This window comes from Schistocerca gregaria, chromosome 4 (genome assembly GCF_023897955.1).
Source record: "Schistocerca gregaria isolate iqSchGreg1 chromosome 4, iqSchGreg1.2, whole genome shotgun sequence".
Lineage (NCBI taxonomy): Eukaryota > Metazoa > Arthropoda > Insecta > Orthoptera > Acrididae > Schistocerca > Schistocerca gregaria.
This window is the reverse complement of record NC_064923.1, coordinates 217,758,102-217,764,941: the sequence shown is the minus strand read 5'-3', so window position 1 is coordinate 217,764,941 and position 6,840 is coordinate 217,758,102.

Sequence of the window (6,840 nt, the reverse complement as noted above, 5' to 3'; positions counted from 1 at the left end):
TGTAACAGAGAATCACTATGTGCTAGCTGGTTCGGTACAAATTTTCTAAAGCAAGATATTAACACCAGAAATACCTTAAGCTGTCTCTTAGTCTGAGGTGTAAAAGAAATTGTAATTGCCTCAGTTTTCCTTTAGCCAGAAGGATTCCTGCTAGTGAAATGACGTTGCCCAAAAATTTAATTTTCTCACGCCAATATTCAGACTTTCATAGACCTACTGTAATGCTATATTTCAGACACTTTCCCAGAATTTTGTCCAACAGTTCAATTTTAAGAATTCTTCCCATGTTGTAGCTGCAATTAGTAGGGTGTCTACATATACTACGATTTTATTTACCAGCTGTGGGTCCAGGACTGCATCTAGGGCTGCAATAAATGTCACAGCCCTGGTCATTTAACCCAAGGGAGTAGACACAAAGTTGGTAACTTTGGTCTGTACAAACAAATGCTGTGTTCTTTCTCGGTGCACTGCATCTGCCAGTAGGAGGCGTACACAAATTGATATTCATTAGGTATCTGATGTTGGGAAATTTCAACAATTGTTCATCAAAGTTCCTTGTTTCATACTAACTGGGATAATAATTTTATTGATTACTCTTGCAACCAACACTAGGTACACATATGTCCTTTCTTATTTCATTACATAAAATTTCTGATATCACATTTGTCAAGGTACCAGTATCAAGGACAAAAGGTACAGATGTATTGCCTACCTTCACATTTATTACTGCCCATACAACAGCTTTTTTGGCATTGAGCACATCACCTGAATATAATTCATCTCAAACATACTGCTTCCAGTCCTATGGTAAAAAGTATACATGTTCACTATGTGTGGCCCACTGTTCCCTTTGGTCATCATCAGGAAGCTTAGCATGCCTGATTAGTGTTTTCCATTGTTGACAGTGGAGTAGCATCACTATTGTCAAATAATTCAACTTTCTCCACTGCATGTTCTCTGTTGCACCAAGTAGTGTAATGACTACTGCAGAAACCTTGATCCTTTGCCTGATTTTCCTGTTTTGTATCAGACCAGCTTTCATTGGCTTGTACTCATTAAATGTCTCATTGTTTACTTGCTTATTGTCCAGAGTACCTTGCCAGTTGTGTTGACCCATGTTGCCATGATTTGGTGAGTTCTGGTGTTTGAGTTTTCACCTATGATCTACTTTCTTTTGATAATGGTTATTTCGTCTATAGCCAGAGTTTGTAGGTCTATTGTCTTGTGGTACTGCATGAAGAGCTGCATCAAACCAGTCTCAGGACTGAAGACACCAACAACAGTGTATAAGTGTTCCAACCATGGATTTTGATATTGTTATTACTGGTTGGCGTGTTTCCATTGCCCTGAAAATTTGATTGTGTGCTCGTGTTGCCTCCTTGACCTCATACTTCTTTATAAATTAAGTCAATGGGATATAAGTTTGCTCCAATACCTCGTTTTAATTATGTGTGTCTGAAAATATTTTCGCAATCTCCCTTGTTTACTGTTGAATGGTTGTGGGTCAGACAGTTTTTGTTGCAATTGTTCCTAAACACTGATAGATCGAAATTTGTCTCAAAAGTTTTGCTCAAACTGATATGACAATGCACTGTCACATTCACTGGCCAGAGCAGTGTGTCTCCTTAGGAGAATCCTGTAAAGTAGCATATTTTTTTATGATTTGGTCTAGCTACATGGCATTATGTTAAAGAATACTCTTGTAAAAACTACTGGGTAGACATTGTTTGTAGAAAACACCTTAAATTGGTGTTGCTTTAAGAGGCTTTCATCCACCAATATTCATGAATGGCAGGGCCCTGTTCCGAGTGAGTATGGTAGTGATATGTGTGCAAAGGGAGGATAACTCGTTTGGTTTGTCATTGGGGTCAGTGATTGATTATACATGCTGAAATCTCTCTTTTAGTGTCATAGTGAAACTATGTAAGTGAAAAGGTATGCCCCTGTTATTCGCTAAATCCTTCTCATTGTTACCTACGTTAAAGCTAGTCAACTCATTTGAGCTAACTCTGCCAGTGGACAGTTCAGAATGAATGCGTTGTATAGCAGCCTTGAGGCCCACATATACTTTGGTAACAATTGTAATTTCCTTTTTGGGCATCAAAATTTCGACTATATCTGCGTAAGTTCAGTATTGCAGTACAACCTACTCTGTGAGTGTGATGTCACTATCAAACACCCCCACTTGGTATGCAGCTATTGAAGTTCTTAACATCAGTGTCAGTACGTTTTTGTTACAGTTGTATAAAACCAGTCGCTTCTAACAGTTTTTGCACTCAGGGAGTTTGTTGCAAACTGATGCAATAATATCGCTTAAGAGTGCACTGGTACATGTTGAAAATAAATTGATAATTCAACTCCTTATTGTCTTTCACTTACTGTTGTTAGATTATACTAGATGTGGGTACTGAAGCAAAAATTTAGATAATTCGTAAAGATAGTTTACCAAACGTAATTTCAATTTTGGCTGCATAGATATTCAGGTGTTGCTTTTCTGTATTCATTTTTTAACTGAAGGAAAATATCAAAGAGCATGCTCCAGTTGTTTCAGCAAATGTGTAAAGATTTTCTAATTGTAAGCACTTTCGAAAATCTTTCCATGCTAAATATCATACACTGTGGTAGTTCTGAGATGGCTATACAATTTTTGTACTTCTTAAAGAATGACTGTTATTGAAGAAGAACATAGCGAAATTAAATTAATTGTTCTTTTCATAAATTCAGTTTCATCTTACCATAAAGTTTTTCATTTTGTAGTTCATTTCATAACTCACTTTCAATATTTTTATATCAATTTTTTCTGTGTTTTCAGCTCATTTCTCAGGTATTTTAGGTCATAAACGTCGTTACAAGTCCTTTTCCATATTTGTAAACCAAATAAATACTCACTAGGGCAGCTGCCCTCACTGGTATACTGCTGTAGGTGCCCCTGAGCCAGATCTTGATAAGATTTTAAAATGATACAAAGACTGGCAACTTGCTCAAAATGTTCAGAAACATAAAATTGTGCACATCACAAAAGCAGAATACATTGTATTTTATGACTGTAATATCATGGTGAGCCAACTGCACTCTGTCAACTCACACAACTACATGGCTGTAATAATTTGTAGGGATATGAAATGAAATGATCACACAGGCTCAATTATTGGTAAAGCAGATGGTGGACCTTGGAGCATTAGGGGTATATTAGGAAACATTAAGCAGTCTACAACGGGAATTACCTACAAAACTTTCATGTGACCTATTGTAGAATATTGCTGAATGCTGCGGGACCCAAGCTAAATAGAACTAACAGGGGACATTGGACATGTACAGTGAAGAGCAAACCAAATGGTCGCACATTTCTTTGGCCAATGGCAGAGCTTCACAGAAATTCTGGTAAAACTGATCTTCCAGGCGCTTGAAGATAAATGCAAACTATTGTTAAAGCATACTTACAAAGTTTCAAAAATGGTTCAAATGGATCTGAGCACTATGGGAATTAACATCTATGATTATCAGTCCCCTAGAACTTAGAACTGCTTAAACCTAACTAACATAAGGACATCACACAACACCCAGTCATCATGAGACAGAGAAAATCACTGACCCCGCCGGGAATCGAACCTGGGAAACCACACGACCACGGCCGCGGACACAAAGTTTCAAGGACCTCTTATGTATCATTCCAATAGGCAGTCACTCTTCCTGCTCTCCATATGTGAAAGTAACTGGATGAAGCCCTAATAACTGGCATAATAGCAACTATCCTGTGCTACACATTTCACAGTGTTTTGCAGAGTATAGATATACATGTAGATGAAAGCAGTGGACTACTCTGGACTACATTTAATTAGTAATATAAAAAAATTATGTCTTGCTACGAAGTACTTCTATTGATATGGAACTTCCTGGCAGATTAAAACGGTGTGCCGGACCAAGACTCGAACTCGGGACCTTTGCTTTTCGCGGGCAAGTGCTCTACCAACTGAGCTACCCAAGCACGACTCATGGCTCGTCCTCACAGCTTCAGAACAGTGCAGAACTAGCACTCCGTTCTTCCAGGAGTGCTAGTTCTGCAAGGTTCGCACGAGAACTTCTGTGAAGTTTGGAAGGTAGGAGGCGAGGTACTGGCGGAATTAAAGCTCTGAGGACAGGGCGTGAGTCGTGCTTGGGTAGCTCAGTTAGTAGAGCACTTGCCCGCAAAAGGCAAAGGTGCCGAGTTCGAGTCTCGGTCCGGCACACCGTTTTAATCTGCTGTAGAGTGAAAATTTCGCTCTACTTTTACTAATATCTTTGAAAATTTTAGGGTCGTTCAGCAAGTAAGACCTAAAAATTTTTTCTGAGAACATATTTCTTCTTAAGAGTCAGAATTTGTTGACAATATCAGTCAACATTTCTTTTATATGTACTGCTTATCTACATAGTCTCCACCATGTTCTGTGGTCTTACGCTGGCGTTGTGTAAGGACACGTACTCCCTGTTGGTAAAACCTCTTGCCCTGTACTTGCCATGTTTTCACAGTATAAACTATGCCCTCATTTTCTTAGAAGTGTGTCCCATGTAGACAAAATTTAAGTGTCCCAAACAGATGGAAGCCCAAGATCGCTAGGTCTGGACTATAAGGTGGAGGAGGCAATGATGCACAACCCAGCTTGGAGACGATTTTTTGGGTTTTGTATATGTGCGTGCGTTTTCGTGTTGGAGTAAGATTTCTTTTGGATTCTTTGTCAGACCGAATCTGTCGCAAATCGTTCTTGTGTTGGTTCACAGTCATTACATAGATATCTGAATTAATTGTGGTTCCTTTTCGCAACATGTCCACGCACATGACATTGTCACTATCCCAAAAGACTGTCATAGCCATGACTTTGTCAGCAAAGGGAGCTGCATCGTATTTCTTATTCCTGGGTGATTGCAGTTGGTGCAACTATAATAGCTGCCTTTTTGTCTCTGGTTCAAAGTGATACACCCAGGTTTCGACAGCCATAACGATCCCTGACAGAAATGCCTCCATTGGCATAAAACTGCTGCAGTAGCTCAGATGAAATGGCTTTGCTCTGAATGTGGTGGTCTGTTTGAATTTCTTTGAACCTCCTCGTAGTACACATACTTCCGATACTCATCGATAACAATAGAGCCAATTCTCGAGTTGTGATGCGCCAGTCTGCATGAATTAAGGTATATGAATGGCTGACCATGTAAGGAGCTGAAGCTGACAGCACATTCCGAACATGGCGTATTATGGAGCTCAGTACTGCGCTTCCTGATGGCTCAACTCTTTTTTTTCCATAGCCCAACAACAATCCTAACAACGGTATCGTTACCTTATGGTGCACACAAACATTTATGGATGTCCTCCATGGTTTCTTATTTCACAACCAGTAATCCAGTTACAGCATGCTGGTTGTAATGAACGTCGTGGCAGACGCCATGATGCTTTATTACAGGTCTGCTGTAATCATATCGATTCAGCTAGGCCCCAACAGCCATCGTGCCAAGTGTCTTCAAGGAGTGTGTGAATACTATACTTCAAGACTGTGTATGATGCTATGCTTTGGGACACTCATCTTGTACAAGGACCCATACTTCTCTGTACAGGATGTAATGTGATCTACATCTACATACATACACCACAAATCACTGTATGGCGAATGATGAAGAATAACCTGTACCACTAATATGGTACACATTTCCATTAATTTTCAACAAATGCTTCCCTCATCGATCTTTTTTACAGATGTGTGAATTCTACTTACTGTAGCCTTTCGTCATTTGCGGGTTCTCTTTTGAATCGAGAGTACAACTGCATTTACTTTCTCAGAATTTTCCTAATTTCGTTGTTAAACCATGGTGAGTCTTCTCCATCCTTAATCCACTTACTCTCCACAGCACTATTTACAATCCATTTAAACTTTCTCCGTGATTCCTGTCTATTCATCTTACTGGAACTGAATTATGTCAGTTTGTTTTCTAACAGTAAGTGGGATAGTAACGACTGCTTATCTGCTCTTTGTAGCAAATACACTCTCGTAGCCTTCTTTAACTGAATTATTAACTTCAGTTACCAACTTCACTATGATAACATCATGGTCACTAATCCAGGTATCTGCAATGAAGCCTGCTCAAGTCAGTTTTTCGTAAACATGTCTAAAGTTCTTTCCAAAACTGTCAGTCTGTATCTCCTGCAATGAGTACACATAGGCGATATACATGTGTCTTTGTGACACATTGTGACGGTAATTTCACCTGGATACAAACAGTGACAGAGTAGTATCATAACCACTATTGTTCAAGTGACAAATGACAGACTGGCTGGATATGAAACATGTATTTTTATATTGTACCGCTATTGAACTATATCTACAACGATATATCAATAATTTGAGATGTTAATGAGTGTAACCAACTTTTCAGAGGTGGAAGATAAAGCGAGACACAGTCGCACCTCATACTCAGCTGAGGAAGATTTTGCATGTTTCTCACTAGGTAATGATGTCATTAGTAGCTCTCAAGGAAACAGATGATACTTCTGCAGTGTGAATAAACGTTTTAATAGGTGGTTTGCAGGCTTTGTTTAATTTAGGCTAGACTATTTATTTAATTGTTATGTCTTTTTTGTGGGGGCTCTGAGCGATTTCAATGAATGATAGAATCATGATGTTCTTTATTATAATGTATTAGGATTTTTATTCCTCTAAAATGAGCAAAAACCAGAAGTCGTAAGAATAATAAATTTGGGTTTACTTTTCATATTGTTTCATAATTTGTTACATGGCCCATCATCTTAGAAGATACCATGTTGTGAATCCTGTTGCATCATGGAAGATTCAAATCCATGCCAGCCAGCTGCTGTCA